At 43.7% G+C, this 19417-nt stretch overlaps 1 protein-coding gene across 5 annotated transcripts in view; it reads right to left on the bottom strand.

The window, feature by feature from the left end:
- Positions 1-19417, bottom strand: part of Kcnmb2 (potassium large conductance calcium-activated channel, subfamily M, beta member 2) — a 298320-nt gene that overhangs the window by 132760 nt on the left and 146143 nt on the right. Inside the window, exon 1 of one of the 5 annotated variants that reach the window (XM_006535551.3) lies at positions 46-726. The exons of the other annotated variants lie outside the window; for them this stretch is intronic. The gene's annotated coding sequence lies outside the window, so the exon portion shown is untranslated. Of the gene's footprint in view, positions 1-45; positions 727-19417 lie in introns of those variants that run through there. 5 annotated transcript variants of the gene reach the window in all.

The following is a 19417-nucleotide window of genomic DNA, read 5'->3' as shown; positions in this document are numbered from 1 at the left end:
CATGGGAAAGTAGGCTGCTATCTTCAAAACCCCTCTGTAATTTACCTCTGAAAAGGGGGCCAGCATCTGCTTGTCTCTTCTGTGCTCTTTGACCACCAGGGCTGACACACAACTCAGTGAGGGACCCAGAGTTTTGAAACACTAGCCATGCCTTTTCTAGACAAAGGAGCACTCCAGCTGTGATTGCCAAGGTCACTGTTGTGGTGAAGTCCACAGTGGGGCAAAACAGCTTGGCCATAGGTTACTATTTACAAGCCTATTCAACCTCAAACATTTCTGTTGCAACAGTACCCTGGCCCTGGTAACATGGCTGGGCTGCCTCCTCTCATTGGCTCTGTAGCTAACAAACCACAGAGTGCTTTTTCTGTCCCTAGCATATGCCCCTCTTTCCTCTTCCCAGATGTCCTCCCCAGTTTTGACTGGTCACATGCTCACATGCCTTCAAGACCTAGGTTAAAGGCACTCCCTTGGAGGAGTCCCCAGGTGACTTAGGGAAAAGAGGTTTTTTTTTTCTCTCTACACCATGCCTGGCTATGCCCACACTCTGAAGCCCAGGCAATGTGTCTGCTTTGTTGTCTGTCCTTCTGTGACTGTCTCTAGGGCAAGGACTGTTGTTTAGGTTACAAGACTGAATGAATGGGTGGGAGGTTTGAAGGTATATTTGCTGGTTGAATAAATTGAGTAAAGATGGAAAGAAAATGTAAACCATGAGCAGGGGCAGTGAGGAGAGGGGAACATCCCACACCTACCCCTGCCCCCACCCCTGCCCTCCACCCCTGCCTCCTGCCCTCTGCCCTCCACCCCTGCCTCCTGCCCTCTACCCTCCACCTCTGCCTCCTGCCCCCCGCCCCCCCACTCCTGCCTCCTGCTCCCTGCCTCCTGCTCCCTGCCTCCACCCCTGCCTCTTACCCCCTTCCCCCGACCCCGCCTCCTGCCCTCACCCCTGCTTCCTGCCCCCTGCCCTCACCCCTGCCCCCACCCGCACCTCCTGCCCTCTGCCCCCCATTCCTGCCTCCTGCCCTCCTGTCCCCCCACCCCTCCCCCTGCTTGCTTCTTTGTCTGTTTCTGTGATTGAAGGAAGGGAAAAGCAATTTAACCAAAACCATGAATCTTTTCTTTGGAAAATTAATATCAAAGGTTTTTCTGGCTAGTAGCTATTTTTGGAAGGACCTCATTTCTCATGGACAAGAGAAAAATGGTGTAGTGAGACCTTAAGTTTAACCAGAATAATTCAAGATTTCATGTATGATGAGGAATTTTATTGTTACTTAAAAAGTAAGCAGACTTTAATGAACCGGCTCAGGCACATGCCTCCTCCACAGGGTCATGCTGAGACACCTGTACATTCTGGGGTGTGACAGGTGCACTGCAGTACAAGCGTCCTCAAAGGGCTGCAATTTTATACACTCAGTCATTCTCAGAGTACCCCTAAAGGTATCATCTAGAGACAGTTTAGCCTGAAAGTACCACAGCATGGTTCACCAGGTGGAGTAGTAGGATCTCAGAGAGCCTTGGAACTGCAGAATGGGTGACAGAGGGCAGCGGCAAAGCACTATAGTTCCTTGTATGTTAATTCCAACTGCATGTGGCTCTGTGGATGGGATAGCTTATAGCTGTGGTTGGGTTTCTAGAGCTCTTGGACAGAATCTCTAAAGAGTGGGAGAGACTTGAGCATTACATAGATTCAGCACCTGTATGGCCATTAGGGGGTCTACGTGGACCGACCTCACAGAGCTGTTCTGATGACTGAGAGTACTGTGTCTTTAGATACTTGGGGGATCTGGATGCAGATACTCTGTGTGTCTGTCCACATAGGATGTGAGAGGACAATAACCCAATGCAGAGTGAAATCGATGTGTTTGCAGTGACCATCACGTGCCAGTCACTGGCGTTCTGTGAGGCCTCATGTCAGCCACCATCTTGATTGTACAAGGACACAGAGAATGTTTAAGATCACTCACCCTATGGGGAACACTGTCCTCTTAGCACAGCAGTTATCACTGTCTAAATTCACACAGTTGTGACTACCCTTGAGACACCCGCAATGCTGAGTGTGTTGACATTCCCATATAGGAAGGTGTGGGGAGGACCATTAGACTCTCACCTGGTATTCCAGCCATTCCTCCTGTACTTTCTTCCAGTTGTTTGTGTTCTTGTTCCTGCAACTTGTGGGCTCAGGGAGCACTAGCCTCCTGAATCTAGGTGGTTAACTATAGTTATAGGGAAGTTATCATTCTTGGTCCAGTGAGACTCTTTAGGGCTGTCTTTGAAGGGCGACCCTTACAGTCCTGGAAGCAATTCCTCTTTGAGCCATGTATTCTCATGTAAGTAAGCCCAATAAATTCACTGGTCCCTCAAACTGGACTTGGCTAGAATAATTCCTTTAGTCTGTTGCTGGTTCCCTATCTGGAGTGAGGAGACACTTGTTCATGGCTACCCCAGAAAAATGCATGCAACTTCCACCTCACTTTCCCTTAAATTCAGTGTTTACTATGTAAAGTGAGACAAATTCTAAAGACAAAGTAGATTCTGTGTCCCATTCCAGAGCCATGTGCTGGCCTTTCGTTTCACTCTTCCCGTTTTAGCTCCAAGGGAAGAAGTCTACTCTCTGGTACTCCAGGTCACAAGTGTGCTGTGGAAAACAGGCTAAATGTTTAGTCAAATCTCTCTGAACAACACAACACATGCTGGAAACCCCACCTTGCATACAAAGTACCTTTGTACTGTGGTTGAAGCAACAGTCTCTGGGGTTGGCCTGTTCTGGCTTTGGTGTTTATTCCTTTTGTGAAGATAGGCAGGTATAGCCTCTTTGGGGTTAGGTTCCCTTCTGTAAGACGGAGTGAATGAAATCAGCTGCTCCGGGGTTCTTAAGAAAACAGCATTTGTCCCAACGTCTGGTGCTGTATGTGTGTCATAAATGTCACCTGTCACTCCTGGTGTTTCTCCACTAGACTAAGTGCCAGAAGAGCAACATTCCTGCCTGCCTTTTGCTTGTCTTAAGCACCCAGACCATCCAGTGTCACCTGGCAACATCTGATGAATTGAGTCATGTTATCTTCACACTGGCTATTGTTTCTTGGTTTCCTTCTAGAGGACATATACTACTAATGGAACAATATTCACTGCTATCATGAGGTAGGTATACAAAATATATGATTAAAAAATCTTTTTAAATTTTATGTATATGAGTTTTTTGCCTGCATGTATGTAAGCATGCTATGGGAGAAGGCCAAAAGAAGGCATCGGGTCCCCTGAAATTGGAGTTTTGGACGGTTATGAGCTGCCATCTTGGTGCTGGGAACTGAACCTGGTGTTCTGCAAGAGAAGCAGTTGTTCTCAATTGCTGAGCCATCTCCCAGACCAAAACACTACAAATTTGAATCAGTTCCAAATTGCACCCTTTACACACAACATCTCTAAATTATAGCATCTAGGTGGTTAGTTCCCTTAAGATGTTAATCTCACTGCCATGTCTTGAGAAGAAGAGACAAGAATTCAGCAGATGCACTACGAATCTCTGGTGCACATAGAATAGTATGCTAGTATTAGTAGCTAAGGTGAAATCAGTTTTAAAATTCACTTTTTTAGGCTAGCATACAAAGAAGTGAATTTCCTTAAGGCATGTTCCTACATACATGTTCATATACAGTATGACTTCCCTTGAGGTGGACATATTTAAAACTTAAGTGGCAAGGTAGTAAGATTATAGCTACAACATCCAGGGAGAAAGAAGATCAGATTTTGTGTAAGTTTCAGGAACATAAGTAGACATCTTATCTGATGGAGAACGGTTGGAATTGAGGAAAGCCAGAGTTGCTTGGTGTCACCTGAGAGTGTACAATTAATTTTCTGTCATGTCTATAACCACACGGAGTTTACACTTCTCATTTTAGAGATGGGGAAGTAAAACTTGGACAGATAATTGGCTCAAACAGAGCACAATTATGCTGAGTCAGGGTTTTCTAACTTGAACTAGATCCGATAGAATATTTCTAGTAAATGGAGAGTTAAGTAAAAGTTTGTCCCAGCCTCATTTCTTCAGGCCATAGATAACAGCAGTGATGCCTGGATCCCTTGGGTTCTAGGTGAACATTCTGCACATTTCCTAAGATTCAGGGTTCTCCTGCTCTTTGGAGGGACCAATGGCATCGAGGAAGGAGCCTCTCTGGCTTCGAAATGCCTTTAAACCCCAGATAAAGCTAAGCTGGAATTCCACTTGTATCTGAGATTGTATACTTCGATAAGGGCTGGGAGGGATGAGTAAGGGTAGACTTGCACACATGTGTGACACACATACATTTATACTTCATATTGTATAGAAGAAAGTGCACACACATATTCTTACTGGCTTAGTACATGTTAGTGATTTGTTTGTTTTGTGTTAATCTGTGCCCAGCCTGGATGCCCCCAGAGAATACAAGGTGGATATAGATAAATGCTAACTAGACTCAGTACTGTGAGAAGCACCTGAGCCCAGACATCCATAGAATGAGGAAATAGTGCAGGGATGGCCACAAGAGAGGCACAGACACGTAAATCTCAGAAACATAGCTGACCACAAGAGCAGAGGGAAGAGACTAAGCTCTGGAGTGACTGACTGCCTTTGCCTCCATTCCCCCAAGCTCTACGCCCCAGCCTGCTGGCTGGGAATGAGCTGTAATGCACTGTGCAGTATTATCCTGCTGTCTACTCAGATTGCATAGAGTGCACCTGGAGTTCCGTCTGTTTCTGCTCATTGGGTTTGTGGCAATCGGCAGCACGAGGACCCATATCTCTGCTGGAATATCATAGGTCTTTCTTCTCGGTTCTTAGAGAGTTAGTGCCCAGCTGTCCTGCAGGGCCAGTAGGGCAAGGCCAGTAGCAGGGCAATCTGGTGTCAAGACCGTGGAGCTTTGGACGAGGTGGAAGTGTAGGGAACCCAAGATTACTTAGTTTCTGTCTGTGTAGGACAATGGAACAGAAATAAGTACCAAATGCCAGCCTTGGTATTATGGCTTTTATTTGCTCTATGGTAATTTAGCTTCACGATGAAAATAGAGACAGGATAACATGGTGGCAAAGTGTTGCATTCTTCATGAACTGGGTTTGCAATTAATTTAAAAAAAAAAATGTCCGTATTTATTTATTTTTGTGTGTGCGTGTGCGGGGGAGGGGGTATCTGTGAGCACCTGTATCATGGCACACATGGAAGCCAGAGGTCAGCTTTGTGGAATCAGTTCTCTCCTTCCACCTTTCTTTGGGTTCCAAGGATTGGATTCGGGTCATCAGGCTTGCATGGCAAGGGATTTATCCACTGAGCTATCTCACAGGCCCTTACTTTGAATTCCGACTCCCCGTTGACAATCGTCATGGAGTCACCGATTATCATCTCCCAGGGACTCGCAGTTTCGACTTCTGTGACAGTAGTGATTGTTGAGTGCAACATAAAGTTAGCAAACACAAGGTAGGAAGCAAGTCACATAGTTCTGGAATGTTACGGATGTTTGATTGGTACCCTATTGACAACATCCGCATGAGGACAGGACCATGTCCTCCCAGCTCATCACTGCATCTCCAGCTGCTCAGACATCCAGAAGCGAGCCTTCAGTGCACATTTAAATGTGGGTCAGAAAGATGAATGAATTCATGATGGGTGTGACAGAGGAAACAGCAGAAGGAGAAGATCTCAAACTAGGAGACTGAATTCTAATGCTGACATTATAAAGGGAAGTACTGGTAAAATAAACTTAACTGAAACATCTCCAAGCTTTGCTTCCTGTACACACACACACATACACACACACACACACACACACACACACACACACACACACACACCAGAAGGAAGCCATTGATAGCAACCTTGTCTCTAGGCCTCTGATTTCCTCTAGCTGACAAGTGTTCTGCATCTCAGGCCTCTTCTAGGTACCCGCAAAGAGTGCCCTCCAGTAAGGTTTTCTCCATCGTCTCTCACAATCCTGGTTCACCTCCCAGCTTGGAAGTGAGTAGCTCCGGGATTGTGTCAGGGACAAGAGCAGAGCTCCAGGGACGCTCTAAAGGAAATGTTCCCGGGCACCTCAAAAAGTCTGTAGCACCCAATTGGAATTCCAGAAAGGATTTTGACATGGGATTCCAGTTGCTTTACTAATAAAAGTGGTCAAAACTTTTTGCTTCTGGAATTGTGATGGAGATAAACAAGGTATATATGGAGCCGCTTAAATAAGCAATGCAAAAGAAAGCCCGGGAGAGGGCAAGCAAGACCAGAGCTGTTTGGATTAACATCAATGTGTCAGATTTTAATTTCTATTTAGAATATGTTGAACTTCTAACCTGCAATTCTGATAGTTTATTTGAAGTTATTGAACTTAACCAAATGAACAGCATAATATTTTAAAACATTCATATATATATATATCTGTCTCAGAAATTGTCCTTGCTGGTGGTTGTGTTAGAAACTTTTGCTATACAAACACCCATTTGTAGAGTAACCATTTTGGGTTACCCCAATTTATGCTATTGCCCTGCACTGTTAGCTAGCTTCAGAAAACTTGTACAAAATTAAACACAATCTTCTCCTGTTCATGCATGGAATCTAGGGTTCCCTGGTTCATGTATAGAATTCGGGGTTTCTTTTCCAGTTCTCATTCAAGCAGCCCCACATATGTCTTGTTCCATCCCTATCAGAATTGCAGAAGGAGAAAGTTTTGACCGTGTTTACAGGTGAAACAGCTAGGATTCCATGTCAAATTCCTTTCTGGGATTTGTATTGCGGGCTGCAGACTTTCTGAGGTGCCATAGATAAAAAGCAGTTTCTACCAGCAGCTCTTAATCCTCAGGCCAAGCCCTGGAAAGGCATGCTTCCTTCTTTTGTGGTTCAGTTGCAACACTTGTAGCCTATGTCTGAATGCTCAATTCAACACTTCTCAGTGCTGAAGACCAGGTGATTTTGCCAGGATGTCTGGAAAGCGGGAAGACTTGTTGCCTAGCAACCAGAAGCAGTCTCCGGCTTGGTGTTTGCAGCCCTCCTGACTTTTTAATACACTGAGCAGATGTTAAGCCTCCTGTTTGAATTTTAAAGGCATAAAACAGAGTAGTAAAAAGTGGAGACAGCATTTGCATTTGCAAACTAACAAATTGGCTTCAGCTCCAAATCTGGGAGTTTGCAGAGACTCATTTCCTTCATGTTGATTTTCCTTCTTCCTCCCTTAAATAGAACTTGTACAATGCTATTTTTGTTTCCTTTGACCTATGAGGGGAGTTAAGCTTCTTATAAACCAGCGGTGCTGGCTGAGAATGTTGGTAAGAAGGGCGTGGATAGAGGACAACACGAGAACATCATCCACTTCTTCGCTCACTATTTGCTCAGCGCTCCATTAACCGATGCCTTACTGCTTAGCAATTACGAGCCACACACCTGACAGACCTCATCCTCAATGACCACATTTGGAGTTACTTAACTTGTTACTAAGTTTCGATTTCTTTGTAAGGGGTAATAATAATGGGACCAATAACAGAGCCTGTTTTCCAGGAGCCTTGAGGGTAAGAATGAAGAGAGTAGGGGATGAAACCACCACAGCTGCTGGAAGAGAGAGCTCTTGGTGAACTGTGATGCTATTGCTGGCATTACCGTTGTTTATAAGGTCCATTCAATGACAGTGAGTGTGACCTCTGTAGTCAGACTATTCATATATCTTTAAGCAAGTTTTATAACTATTTAGTGGCTCAGTGTGTTTAGGCATAAGAAGAGATGACCAGTTGGTGGCATTGTCATGAGAATTAAATTGAGAAGGTTGTTCTTTCAGCAGCTAACCCAATACTACGCACATGGTATTAGAGCTTAAAGATGTTGGCTGCTGTCATGGGCATCATCATTATCCACCACTGCCCACAGAGTTACCAAGATGAGCAAATTATGCTCCTGTCTCCAAGAAGTCCAGTGGAAATACAGGCACCTTGGGATCATATCTAGCTCAGGGAACTAGGATGTGCCTACGTGCAGGAAGCCAGAAGCTCTGAACAGAAGATTATAGACACCCCAGAAGAGGCGTAGCCCTCCTCACACAGCCAATGGGAACTATAGTTTGGTGAAACAGTTGACTTTCATATTAAAATTTCAGGACACAGTGTTTCATGAACTGAGCAGCAACCAACAGGGAGCAGTTTGGAGCACTACCAAAGCAGCACACAAAGAAGACGTTTATGGGACAGATGCTGATGACTGGCTAAACTTGTGCAGACTATCATAGAGGGAGAACTCAAGACAGCTGATCCAAGACCTTGTCACCTGCTCAAAATATGCTAAACTTCAGTTCCATTTTAACTAGCCACTTACAGAAGTCAAGTATGAGCTGGTTTCTATGTGCTTAGGAGGACCCAGGGTCTTAGAAACACCTTACTCTACAAAGCACAGATGTCGTTATTTTAATGGTTCTCATGCTTGGCTACACACTAGAATTATTTTAAAAATATTTGATGTTTATACTTGCTTTACAGAGGGCCTGAGAACTGTGGAATATAATGTATCTTCAGGATGTTTTAAAAGTTCTTCAATGGTTTTAATGGGCAGCCAGATGTGGGATGATGGTAATCACCACAGCACAGCTGGTAGAAGCATCTCAAGAGAGTTGTGAGTGCCTCTCTCACTCTGACCCCTGCCATGACGGTAGAATTCAGAGCAGCCATTGCAATGCTGTACTGTGGTTTCAATTTGGAATGTTTCACAAAGAGACATGGGTCAAAGGCTTGGTTCCCAGGCCGTAGAGTTGCCAAGAGGTGGAACAACTTTAAAAGATAGGTCAAAGTGGGAGAAAGCCCTCCAGAGGTGAGTTTCAGGTAGAGACATTGAGACCTTGGCCCCTTTTGCTTCCTGGCCACTATCAAGTGAGCAGTTCCCTCTTCCATAGATTCCACCACGATTCATGTCACAGCAGGCACCCAAACAATGGATCAACTCGTCAGGGATTTAACCTTTCCTAAGTATAAGTTTACTCCCTCGGGGACTTTGCCACACAGAGGGCAAATTAACACAAGGAGCAATGCATTTGACGTTTCAAGATGGTAGTACTGACACTTGTCTGGAATCTATCATCTTAGTGAACCATCATAATAATGCTAACATCTGCCTCTCATTTACACAGACGCGGAAAGCACTGAGCTCTCTCACTGAGAATCTCACTGCTGGTAAATAGCAAGTGTGTCTACTAGAACACCAGCTCTAGTAGTGTGATTGATTCCCTTCCACCAGATTTCCTGAAAGTAGAGTCTGCAGACCTGTAGCCCCGCTTGCTCTCACCCCCTCTTTCAGGCCTTTGGGTTTCTACTGGTACTTGTAATCGAAGGCATGGATTGGTTGCTCCCTCTGTTGGGAGCTCTGGGGCTTCTGTGTGAGCACATCCCATAAGTCAGGGCATCACTGGTGGAGTAGAGCCTTGGTCCTCACAGGGACATGGAAATGGTGCACACATAGACTGTAGGGTAAACTCAGAGGGGACTGGGAGGGCTGAGGAGAGAACGTTGCTGGTAGAGTTGGGCCAGGTCAGGGCCACAGCTGCTCCTGTAGCTGGGGAAGAAGCTGGGGCCTGGCCTATTGAGATGAGCGAGGAAGATCATCCTCGTTTCTTGGTGTTCTCAAAGGCTCAGACATACCCGCATTGATTGGAAGTCAGATCGTGAGCTCTGGAAGAGGAGCGAGACTTTTCTTGCTGAGCCACCTGCTTGGGTTTTAGAACAGTGTGCACTTTCTGCATGCTCTAGATCTTCTCAATGCCCCCCAAAAGGCTGGCCTGTGACAGAGGCGAATACTGCCCCAACAGAGCTAATGGCCCCCAATCACAGGAAGAAACAACAGCTGCTATGTGAGGAGGCCCTACAAAATGCACTGGGCATTTTGCATACATTACCTCATTTAATCACAAAACATTGTGCGTTTGGGATTGTGACAACTCTGAGACAAATGAAAGCACTGAATTGTGAAGGCTGGAAGGGTTTTGCAGAACATGAACTGGGTGGAGATTTGAGAGCTGGACCAATATTTCCAGCCTCCATCCTGACTCCAAGCTCAGGGAACGCTGTGAGGAAATGAAGAGCAAGCAGGGTGTATGATGGAGCAGCAGCTTGTGCCTGGCCTCCACCACATGGAAAGGTCAAAGGACAAGAGTTCCCCTTCCAGGCTGCAGAAACAACTCAGTCGGTAAATTGCTTATCATGCAACCATAAAAACCCCAGTTCAATGCTCATAACCTGCATTAAAAAACAAATAAACAAGCAAACTGGATGTAGTAACCTGTTTCAAATTCCAGCATGGCAGAGGCAAAGACTGGTGATCTCTGGGGATCACCAGGCCTATGAGAAACCTTGTCTCAGTAAGCAAGATGACTGACAGCTGAAGAAGGACACCTGAGGTTGACTCTTGGCCTTCATATGCACATACGTGCACACTCCCAGCCAGCCCCTCAAGTTCTCATTCCCTATTTGAAGACTTGTAGGTGTTTTTGATTTGAAAGCAATGAGAAAAATGGAAGCAGGGAGTTGATAAGTTGAAGTTTGAAATATGTTTCCACGTTTATAATTGTATCAGTATCTGCTCCCCACGCCACAAAGCTCCCACTCTCTCCCCGCCCCCTGTTTCCTCTTTTCTAAGTAAATACATTTAGCAGTATTAAGGCATGGTCTCTCCTCCCATTCTATTTCCTGAAGGAGATGGCTTTTACCCCAATTTGGGTGTTTTGTGCTAAATGTAATTATTTCAGCTATACTGATTATAAGTAGCAGTTCAAAGCTTAAGAATGAATAATTAACAAAAGTTTTGTTAGAAAAGACGAGACTGTAATAGACAACTATAAAAAGCACTCTTTTTTTAGTCTTTCCCAAAATACAAATATTATTGCATAGCCCTTCTGGCATGTGTGTGTAGTGAGAACTCATTTTCAAACCTTGCTTCCTATGTGATTCAGCTCCAACTTCAACATTTCTGTAATCATTTATTTCATAAGAGCAAGGCGCACTCTTACGTGTCATCAGAAAGTAGGCAAGCAAGGCTCTACGCACAGTGCTTTAGCGTCTGGTCCTGTTCATGGTAAAGCTGATCTTATTATGATTATTTGATACCCAGTCAGGCCTGATCCTGACAGATTCCCCAAATCTCCATAGAGACTGTTCCAGTCCCAGGACTTGGCTTATAGGTAGAAGCGTGGCTCCTATAGGGTTTGTTCATCCTCCTCTTTGTCGTTTGATATAAGAAGCAGATGCCCAGGCACATGTCCAAGGAGCCAAACATATATGCATATTGCTGACCTGACAGGCCAGAGATTTGCGAGGAATCTGCCCAAGAGTGTGTGCTGAAACCACCAGACAGTCAATGTGGAATCTAGTTAGCAAGCAGGTTCCCAGGATGTGGGCTGCAGGAGAAGCCCGAGTTGAGTGTTTAGGTTAAAGGCAGAGGCTCTATGGGAACTCATGGAAAGGGCCTGGGATTTTGACTCAGAGAACTTTAGATAGGGAGAAGCTCAAAAGAAAGTGTGTGTTTTGAGTCTGAAGGGAAAGGAAGCCTCATGCTGATGGTTGTGGTGTTGACAGATCTCTGGGGAGGTGGAAATAGGAATGAGGTGACTCTGGAGATCCGCGAAAGCTTCATTTTACAGGGGTTAGCCACGGGTAGTAGCTAGAAAGGATCCTGGCCCTCCACATGCATTCCTTTCTTTCTAGTGTGGAAACCCCATGAAGGTGCAGGGGCTGGAGTGACCCAGAGGAAATGAACTGGGGTACTGCCCTCTTTCTTGCCTCCTGAGTCTTAAATTCTCCCATCATAAGTAAGAGAGGACAGAGGGCCTTCTCTCTTTTTCTCCCCTTTTCATGGGGGGTCTTTACAGATCAGAAGATGTTTGCCCACAGCAAGGCTGACAGCTACTGTGTGACCAGACATCTGTGACTACTGAACACTTAAGGAACAGCTTTATGGTGAGTATCATATGGACAGCCCTGACCTAGATGAGTGTGAACCTGTGATGTGCCACTGCACACAGAATACATATAGGAATGGTGTACTGGCTGGTTTTGTGTCAACTTGACACAGCTGGAGTTATCACAGAGAAAGGAGCTTCAGTTGAAGAAATGCCTCCATGAGATCCAGCTGTAAGGCATTTTCTCAATTAGTGATCAAGGGGGAAGGGCCCCTTGTGGGTGGGACCATCTCTGGGCTGGTAGTCTTGGGTTCTATAAGAAAGCAAGCTAGTGAAGCAAGCCAGTAATGAACATCCCTCCACGGCCTCTGCATCAGCTCCTGCTTTCTGACTTGCTTGAGTTCCAGTCCTGACTTCCTTGGTGATGAACAGCAGTATGGAAGTGTAAGCTGAATAAACCCTTTCCTCCCCAGCTTGCTTCTAGGTCATGATGTTTGTGCAGGAATAGAAACCCCAACTAAGACAGAATGGTGTCTGGGATATTTTACAATTATCACATAACAAAGTAGAATTTGTCTTTTACAAGATGATCTGTCTCTCTGGGAACTACCATGACTCAGGGAACTATCATGGAACATTCATTTTGGGAGCATAAATTAAATTATAGTGCAAATTAAACATAGGGCATGCCATTCTTGAAACCAGACTGTAATCTATGAAGGATGGACAGGACAAAATACAATTATGCAAACACAAACCCTTTATCCACTGCTGAAGCCACATATTTCGAATAACAGTTTTATAGTCTCAAGAAACTTCCTTCTGTGTCCCAAGCTTGTGTTCACTGGTCTCTAAAGAAAGGTATTTCTTTTATTGTCTAAGTAATTCACCTTAGACATGCCCCCTGTGGATTTTCTTTTAGCTCAAAGCTTTTAGAATTGTGTGGATAGATGCCCGTTTGTCAAGATCTCATGATCAATATTTGAGATCACTGAGTTGAGTCACTCAGAGTTTTGAGAGGACTTGGCTCTACAGCAATAATGCTTCTTCCGGAAGAGTCAATATGTGCTCACCCACGGAAGCGTAAGTGTAGCCACGCATTCAAGGCCTATGGCGAGTCTAAAGTGTCCGGTAGCTGGAAAACTGTTATCACTACAGCTGTTCAGTCCCCCTTCCCCTGCTTCTTTCTCATTTCATCTTCCTCGTTCCCCCCTTCCTTCTTATCCTGCTGCATTTTCACATTTTCTCTCATCATGTGACAACTTTAATGGAACTAGTGGTCTGTGTGATGAACCAGTTCCTATCCTCTTGTCCCAGCTGTCTGATCTTGTCCTTGGAAGGAAGATATATGGTTATCTTACAAAATTAGCACATGGCTACTTATAATCTGTATGTTGCTGATAAAGGAAACAGCCAGGATGAAGCTGCTGAGGCAGGATTAAAGGAAGGAGAACGTACTTGTGCACTTGGAACCAGGCGTTAGACACTCTTCGGTGTAAAATGCACGCACCAACTCCATCTGCTTCTCTAGAAGATGGGGACATGATAGTGAAGTCTCAGAGGGACTTCATATGCCATGGCTAACAATTTTTAGCACTGACATTTATATAGAAGTGAATGCTATTGGAATTTCAAAGAAAAACCATCAGATGAAATCTATTTTTTGCTTTGAAAAACACACATAGAATGCAAACAGCACTAAGTCAGCTTAGATTGGTTGCCCCAGAGAATTCCTGCGGGGAGGGCCTTCAGCTCTTGCTATGTAGGTTAGCCAGGGCTCAGTGTCACATTCAGCTAGGCAAATGCTGTGCTTTAAGAACCTGATTTTAGAGTATTTCAATACAAGAATAATTTTCCCTCTCCCTTTTCTTCCATCTTTTCCTTCTCTCCCACTTTTTTTTTCTGTTGTGGTGCGCGTGCATGCGTGCGTGCGTGCGTGTGTGTGTGTGTGTGTGTTTGATGTGTAGACTGTGTAGGAGACTGTTGCTGTCTTGCTTTATTGCTCTCTGCCCTACGTTCTTGAGACAGAATCTCTGACTGAACCTGGAACTCATAGTTTCAGACAGGGCTGTCTGTCTTGAAACCCCAGCAATCCTCTTGTCTCTGGCCCTGCCATCAGGACTGATGCTAACAGGCACAACTTGGTTGCTGGGGATGGAACTCAGGTCCTCATGTTTATACAGTGAACTTTCCTCTCTCCTGACCCCTCTCCTCATGGTGAGGGTGTGGTTAGTGAGTGGCAAGAGCTGAGCTGTTGCATCTCAAGGGCCATTTGCTGACTGCGTCTTTTAGGGTCTCTTCTCCACAACACAGGCAGGGGATTTAGAATGCTGTGTTCTGTAAGGAGAGGCAACATGATAGATTGTAGGCTCCCATGATGTGTTAGTATGACGTCCACACTTTGGACATACTCACCTATTTATTAAGAGTTTAAGTTTAAAATAGAACATTAAGGGAAGTTGATATTTTAGATGGTGATGTGAAATTAGTTCACGGAAAATCAATACTAAATAAAAACTAAAACGCAGTGTTAAATTATGTCAGCTAGTTTAATTGGTTCTGTGTTTCTGAACAGTTAATGTAGGGTTTTATTTTTCTCGTTATATCTGCACAGAATTATCTAGAAGATTAGGTGAGATTATGAACATGAAAACATTCTGTGAAGTCAAAGGCTTACTGGCCAGGAGACAGGGAGGCACCAGAACATTTTCCGAGAGGCTTCTATGTTTGGATTGCAAGTTGGTCTGAGCAGATGGTGTCTAAGCTTCCTTTCAACCAGGAGCCCCATGAGGCAAGATCTTCCTTGGGTGAACCCTCCAATGAGCTGCACCTACACGCAAACCTTTCAAAAGGAGGCCCCTAGTTTATGTGAGTGATCTGGCCCTAAATGTTTTTATCATTAGAATAATGTTAGGCTAATTTCCCCCAGAGGGCTACCCTTAAAGAGAACAGATTTCTCCATCTATCTTGGCAGTTCCCCCCCCTTCTTCTTCCCTCCCCTCCCCTCCCCTCCCCTCCTCCACTCCTCATCCCTGGATCTCTCTCTTCCACCCATTCTTTGCCTTGCCCTCTATGTTCTCTCTCCTTCTTTCTCCTGCTTTTGTTTCTTAGGTTTAGAATGGCTTGCTCTTGCTGAGAGTGTCTCTGTTTAGTGTTTTATGGCAGTGTTTTGACTTTCTTTAGATTGTTTTAGCACATCAAGTCTTTGTGCCAAATTATTTTGGGTATTGTTTTCAGGCTAATATTGTGAGTTGATGTAAGGATAAAAACTGCTTTAGAATGTAAGAAGGCTACATGTAACTATAATGGTGCTAACGCAACAAAATAACTACCGAGAGATTGTCAGCCATTCTCTATATATGCAGCACCGAACATATTATTATCACATAAAAGATAAAATAGTTCTTAACCGTGCTCAGGGACAGCATTACAATTTGTATTCACTCGCATTGATAACTTTGAAATTCTGTTTTATACATTTATTTGTTTTAAAAAAAAGAAAGCATAGATCTTTAACTGTATACAGTTTTACTACATTATTTAATAATTTCTGTTATATAATTTTAAATGTACATGATCTAAATTTGCACCAAATGTCAGTTGTATCACATTAGAAGTAACACTTGGGTGTGCTCTTAGCAGCATCTTTCCTTATTTTTATCTGATATTTCTGGAGCCTCAGTTCAGTCAAACTTTCTACTTTATAAAACTGAGAAGTACAACAGTACATAAGAAAGAAAAGAACACAAGCATTTGAGCAAACACTCCCAACTTCCTTTAAATATGCATTTCATGTGTGTCTAGCTAGCTATGAGCTAAGGTACAGCTACGTATAGAGTCCCTCCTCTCTCTCTCTCTCTCTCTCTCTCTCTCTCTCTCTCTCTCTCTCTCACTAGTTTCTACTGTAATATTTCCACTTTTAAAGAAGATGCTGTAGAATAAATATTTTGGATAACATGAGTGGAGTGGAAGACTCAATTTGTAGTCAATGTCCATTACTTCTCTAAAATGTCAACAAGACACATAGACTTGTGCAGTTAACAATTTCTTCTCAGAGAAAAGAAAAGAGACCTGAGCATTTCTCACAGGATTTGGTATTAAATGGGGTCATTTGGGTGACCTTGCTCCACAGCTATGCAAATTCAAGGTAAGTGTTACTACTGTCAAAGCACACCTTTGAACACTGCCCAAATCATTATAAAGGAAGAGGAAATTGTTCTTAAAATATCATGATTATTAACATGCTCATTATTAGCAAGTCAATTTATAAACTAGCCCTTTGGATCATCAGGAATGGTGTCCATGGGTCTGACCAACTGTGGGTCAATAGTAGCCACTGAAAGAAACTATCCTACGTGCACATCCGTGTTTAATGCCAGTCCATCCACAGTAGCTAGGAAGTGGAATTGAGTCAGATGTTCATTATCTAAAGAATGGATTATGAAAATGCAGTTCATATATAATGAAGTATTAACCCAGGCATAAAGAATATAAAATGATAGAATTTGCAGTCAAATGGATGGATGGAACTGAACAAAATTATACTGTGTGAGATTACCAAGGCTACAAAAGATAAACACCATATGTCCATATGAGGGCCCTAGCTTCCAATATTTTTGTTTGTTTGTTTTTTCTGTGGAGTACACATGGAATCTGGGAGACTAGAAACAGATCATTGGTGTGTGTGTGTGTGTGTGTTGGGATACAGTAGGAATAGTATAACACAACTAAAATTAAAGTAGAGAAGAGAACACTGGCTGGTGACCAAAATGGTCAGGAAGGTAGTGGTGTGATGGGAAGAGGGAAAAGAAGAGTTAAAGGAGTCCTTAACCACAATGAAGTGTGTGCATGGAAGGGCTGCTTAGGAACATACTGTATTCAATCCAAGAATATGATTAGAGGAGACGGTACGCACGTGATGTGAAAGAACAGAGGGTGTATGCTGGGAAGTAATGGTTTAACTGGGGATAGAGATGGAGATGGCAGTAGAAGAGGGAGAGAGTAAAGGGTGGAGTAACCAAAACTAAGGGAGTATGGAAAAGCCTCATGAAACAACACTAGTTCATGAGCTAATAGAAAAAAATGAAATTGGATAGACATATACCACATTAGTGAACGATGCTAACTAATCTAAGAAGACATGGGTGATTTGTGTGAGAAATATTAAAAAAGAATGACAAGTTCCCACCCTTGAGCCAGCAACTCTCTGCCTTGGCGGTCTGGCTGGGCTGTTCTTATCTCATAGAGACTCTTTGGCCTGGAGCTCCTGAAACGTCTCCACTCAGCTCACTAGGTTTCCACTGTTGGGTGGCTACCATGACAGCCCGAGCTTCCTTTGTGGTGCACATCAGGCAAACCCGCACTTTGCCACCTTACCTTTCTCTCTTGAACCCAGAAGAGCCGATGCATGAAAGAAAATGCAGCACAAACTTAGTTCAGAAACAATTGCTGACACAACAACTAAAATCCTAATTTAATCCTTATTAAATCTAAATCCTCCAGTGGTGAAATCCTGATGGATCCGCCATTGAAACTGGGAGACACTCGCAATTACATCCTGTCCTCACGTGATCCCCATACAAAAGGACCTGACTCTTTCCTGCTTCCTCTCTTCCCCTCTACAACCCAGAAGTCCCGCCTACTCTCCCAGTGACTGGCTCCTTTAGTCCTTAATCCTTTAATCATTTAACCATTTAGGGGGTTGGTTCACAAGAAGTCACCTGAGTATGACTCACTCCTCGTCTGCAGCCCCTCCCAGGAGAGTAGAATTAGCATCAACATACAAACAACACCAGGCCCATCCACAACAGTGATAAAATGAAAATCACAGTGCCGTGCATGGGATACCCTTCCACAAGTTATTGGTTAGGGAGGTCCCCAACGCATACAAAACAGTATGGGCTATTGACGTTGTTCTTGGTTGCCTACCATAACTGAATGCTAAGACCTTATTCTTTACGACACCACACAATTTGGTTGTAAAAAAAAATGGAGAAATTCTTGAAATGACCAAGAAACTGTCCCTGCTGGGTAACATTTATAGTTCTAGAGGACTCTAGGCAAAGATACAGAGGACAGGAGCAGAGCTGTGTCATGCAGGAGCAGGGCTGAGACAAGCTGGAACATGGCTGTGACATGCTGGAGCAGGGCTGTGATATACTGGAGCAGGGTTGTGACATGCTGGAGCAGGGCTGTGACATGCTGTCTTCTAGGTCCAACATGAGCACACAGTAGCTTTACCTGCCTAAGACCCACACAAGATCACGTTCCTTTACAATGCCAGCAGGGAGGGGAGAGAGGCTCTGCAGGCCTCAGTCCTAGCTAGCTAAGAGCTATGGATAGCTGATAGCTGCAGGAGGAGGGAGAGTCACTTTTCTTTGAGATGTGTGTGTGTGTGTGTGTGTGTGTGTGTGTGTGTGTGTGTGTGTTTCCCATGCCCCAGTGCATAATGATAGCACCAACTGGAGTCAGGGAGTGAAAATAAGTAAAGTTTTTGAAAAGAGAAAGATCGACCTTTATTACCACTATCCCTAGAGCAATGCAGAATGACAGTGACTTACACAGCATTACATTGTACCAAGCGTCAGCAGTACCCTGCAGGTGATTGACAGCACACAGAAGGATGTGCACAGCTCATGTGGAAATTCACTGCATTTTACATATTGTCGTATATTTTATCTTATTGTAAAAATGGTTTCTCATTTCCTGAATCTGGGGCAACTAAAGAGTGAGCATACACTTCTGTAGTGTACTCTGCCACTGAGCTATAGTCTTAGCATGTATTTCTATTTTATTTTTTATTGCTACTTTGGATGAAAGAATGCCATGAATAGACCCTAGTAATAGGAATTTACGTTGGAACTCATAAGGCTTAGAATATTTTCTTATTTTTTAGAATCTTAGAATTTTTTTATTTAAAAATGTATGAGGCATAGAGATTTCTGTAAATATTTTGTTTTACACCCAAAGTGCTGATGTTGAGAAAAGATCTTGAACTCACGGCAATCCTCCTGCCTCAGCTTCCTGAGTGCTGGGATTAAATGCATGGATTGCTATACCCAAGTTCATAGTTTTGTCCCCATCTATTCTCTACATTTTACATTCTTTTGGATTTTCTTTTACCTGTGAAGGACTCTGTAGAAACATTTGCGATTCCTGGAGCAACAAGCTCTGGTATCAAAGCCAACACATGCTGGCTTCAGGAACATGGACTGCACTTAACACCTTAACTCCTCTTAATTATTTTTTCTTACATTCATAATTTTTTGTCTTATCTGTAATAATTAATGTATATAAAAGCACTGCTAAATTTAAAGATTTCACAAAAAAATGGAATTTGGGCTAGAAGCTTAATTTGTGGTATAAACATTAGAGATTCTACCTTCATGTATCCCTCCCTCCATTTTTCACTTCATATCATGGCTTCTAAAATCTCAGATAGAAAAATAAACAATCAAACAAACACAGGCCTCCAAGGGAGCAGGTTTCCCTTTACAGTGAAAATGTCCTGGGCCCCTCAGCCCCAGAGTAGGTCATTTATC

This window comes from Mus musculus, chromosome 3, assembly GCF_000001635.26.
Source record: "Mus musculus strain C57BL/6J chromosome 3, GRCm38.p6 C57BL/6J".
Lineage (NCBI taxonomy): Eukaryota > Metazoa > Chordata > Mammalia > Rodentia > Muridae > Mus > Mus musculus.
This window is presented reverse-complemented; position numbering and strand designations above follow the sequence as displayed.